General features: G+C 35.1%; 1 pseudogene; it reads right to left on the minus strand.

Annotated features, from left to right (window-relative positions):
- Nucleotides 1-614: 614 nt before the first annotated feature.
- LOC7468903 (probable trehalose-phosphate phosphatase C) lies at nucleotides 615-3,246 on the minus strand (annotated as a pseudogene).
- Between the last annotated feature and the right edge of the window lie 533 nt (nucleotides 3,247-3,779).

Consider the following 3,779-nt stretch of genomic DNA (forward strand, 5'->3'; position numbering starts at 1 on the left):
ATAACAAAGATTATATACGTTAATAAAAACTTGTAAGATCTTAAGATCATTTTTAATGTAATAGAAAAATAAGACAATATTGCATTATTATAGTGAAACATCTTTTTATTAAATAAAGATAAAAACTAAAAAAATAATATAAATAGACCAAATATAGAACATAAATATTTACTTAAACTGGTAGGTGAGGTTCTAAGATATGATTTATATTATTCTCTAAAACACCTCCTCAAGTGAAACCCCTTTGAGCTTGAAACTTACACAGACTCACATTATCTTGTGCTTAGTTTTTATCAAATAAATAAAAATGATGAGATTCAAACTCGTGATTGTTTGGTTATCAAGATTATAATATCAAGTTAAATAACCATTTCAATCCAATAACTTAAACTAATAAATAAGATTTTAAAATATAACACACACACTAATTTTCTCAGTTCTTCAAATAGTGTATTTCATGTTATATCGACCATACGTGGCATTGTCTAAAATAGCAAGCTCTTACTCGTTGTGTGCTGTAAACCAAACAAATATGGCAAGCCACACCTCTTGTTTTAAGTAATTATCGCAAGACATCTCACAGAAAACAGTGGGCATGCTCGAGAAGAGAGAGAGATCCAACACTATGGAATTTCTTGTATTCCACTTTTTTTTTTTTACCATCAATTTACAATGTCTAAATAAACAAGAAAAATACATATTTTAATCCACCCTCGACCAACTTTTAGCTAGGGTAGAATCAACTTCATCTGCTATAGTTTTTACACTCTGCTTTGTCCTTGTAACGTTGATCGCTTCCACTCAACCAAACGCCGTAAAAAGTCTTTAACCTGTTGAAGACATAATTCATCAGTCCATCTTGTAAGATTGAAAATCAACCATAATTAGCACCAGAATTAATCATAACCCCTTTGCTTGTTAGATTAAAGAACTTGCCTCTGTTGGCTCTTGTAGAGAATACGAGGCATTTGTTTCCTTGGGAACTTTAGAAACAAGAATCCCAAGCCCTTGTCCCCTGTTTCTTAGAACCTGTTTAGTATGCATATAACCAATTGTTTAGAAGAAGAAATGAAATTTGGAGATAAGATGTGGTTAATTAATAGTAAAAGAAAAGGCAGGGATCAATGGATATAATATGATATATATATACCTTGAATGCATCCTCATCAGTTCGATCATCTCCAATATAAACTGGTACAACATCAGTAGAATTGGCATATCCTGACAAAGAAACAATCAACTGTTGTTAATCTACCATTATATGAGAGATTAACTAGAGTATTGACACAAGTATATATTCACCTAATGATTCCAACAAGAACTCAAGAGCTTTGCCTTGTCCCATTTAATGGTGGGTCGGATCTCTAAAACCTGTTTCAATTAATAAAAGATTGTTGGGCAAATTAATCACATAGTACGAATGAAAATAATCAAGCAGGTTCTTGTAGAGAAAAGGAGTTCTTGTAAAAATACCTTCCTCCCTTGAGTTAATCTAAGTTTTGGATAACCATTGAGAACTGATCTTACTTGCTCTACTAATGCAGCCCACATCTGTCGGGGGGGAAGTCAAGAAAGCTTTTAGAAATCATTCGCATTATGCATCGAAGTAAATGAAGGTGAAAGGAAAAATACGAGAACGTACCTTTTCCTCGACACAACGAAAGTGTACGGATATGCAAAATTTGTTGTCTTCTACTCTAGCCCCTGGGATATACTTTGTTCTCTCCAGCAAAGCATTGTACACCTGAAAAAAATTAAAAAAAAAACGTACAAATTTAGATTCTTTTCATAAATCAATTACTTACTTATTTTTAAGAGAAGGTCAAGGGAAGGAAACAAACCTCATCAATCATGGGTAAAAAATCACTGGCAGGTTGAAAAAGTACACCTTGATAATCCTGAATAATACGAAATTATTATTTGGTGAATAAATACGATTAAAACAAATAGTAATAGAAAGCCCCAAGTTGAAGACATCCGTGCTCACTTTTTTGTTTATGCAACAATTCTTGGATGGTCCCTTGATGTCCATGCCATGGCTACCAGCGTAATAAAGCCCTGCCAATCTTACGAAGCTGTACACCTGCAAGATTTTTACAAGGAGAAGAAAACAACATTATTGATTACAATACAGTAAAAACCTCCATTAACACCAACTTCTTTCGAATAGTAATAATAATAATACTAAACAACAAAAGGATACCTTATCCCTACACCTTCCCGTCACTATAGCAGTGGGAAAGTATCTAGCGACGTCCCTAACAGCTTCTCTCATCTAAAATTTTGGAGGAAAACAAAAGTTACTGTATAGAAAATAAAAAATTTCCATAGAACTAAAGGATTATATAGTACGTATATGAAGGCTACACTAACCTCGTTGGTCATGAATGCCCTGTCAGGATCTTCAACAATGGGTGACAGTGTACCATCATAATCTAAAAACATTACAATCTGTTTTCCCTTTGAGCCATTCACTATTTGCTCGAACATGTTCAAAGCAGAAGGATGATTTACCTGTTTGATATTTAATTAAATTCACAAAGAAACAAAAAAAAACTATTAGCGAGGTTGAAGGAAGAAAAATAAAGAACGAGTTAACAGAATGATAGTATAAGAGTACTACTAGTGTTTGGTCTTTGAAGACTTACAATCCAAGTATTTTTCTCCTCGATTTCTGATAAAGACGTAGTGGATTTGACACGGGTAGGTGAAGAATCTCTCATAGAATCAGCCCAGGAATTGGTTTTGCCTCCAGTTTCAGTCTTCTTTGCGAACATCTTCCGGGATATTGTGAAATACCCACCAGGAGCAGCTGGCAATGGCTTCGGCACAACAGGTGAAAACAGAGACTTGGACAGGGCCATTGTGATGGTGATATCAACACCTTTTCTGGCATTAGGCACAACCACATTCTGGTTTGTCATCTCTGTTTGTATAAACTAAACTCTGCACACACACACATTAACATAAAATCAATTTAGAAAGAAAAGAAGAGGCAAGAAACATAGAAAAAAACTACGAAGAAGTTGATTAATGTAAAGAGTACCTGAAAGGTTTGAGAAGATTGTGGAATAACCAGAGGAAGAGGCAGAGAATACAGAAAGATGAGAAAACAAAGACAGGTAATGAAAGTTATTTTGGTCTTAGGATTCAATAGAAAGAGATTCAAAAGAAGAGCAGGATAATAAAGGCCTCAAAAAGGTGAAAATTATACGCGCACTACACACTCGCAAACAAACGCAGACACAGCACAACTGGGGTTATGCGTTGTCAATTTATAAACTTGGTTTTCACTGCACTAACTGACTAAACAAACAAAACCCACACTCCCTCACTAGCCCGTTCTGTCCTCCTTTTTTTTCCCCACAAATATACTTTTTCTTTTTGCTATAAAGAAGTTTTATTTTGAAAAGTAGTTTCAAGTGAATTTCTGGTTAACGTTTAGTAGTGTTATAGCATAGTTTTGAAACCTGGCCTGACCCGGTCGGTTGACTCGGGACCCGGCAGACCCGGGGCTGGAACCGCGCCTGGTTGAAAAAAAATAGGAAAAGAAAAAACCCGGTGTGACCCGGCGACCCGGTTGACCTGAGAAAACCCGGTTGCAACCTGTTGACTTTTTTTTTTACTAAAAAGACATCTTTTTGAGTTAAAAAAAAAAGAATTGACTCGGTGACCCGGTCAAAACCTGGAACCCGGCCCTTGGACCGGGCCGGGTCTAAAAACTGTGTGTTATAGAAAATAAAATATATATTTTTTTACAATATTTGGATATGCTATAG

Source organism: Populus trichocarpa, chromosome 5 (assembly GCF_000002775.5).
Source record: "Populus trichocarpa isolate Nisqually-1 chromosome 5, P.trichocarpa_v4.1, whole genome shotgun sequence".
In the NCBI taxonomy this organism is placed as follows: domain Eukaryota; kingdom Viridiplantae; phylum Streptophyta; class Magnoliopsida; order Malpighiales; family Salicaceae; genus Populus; species Populus trichocarpa.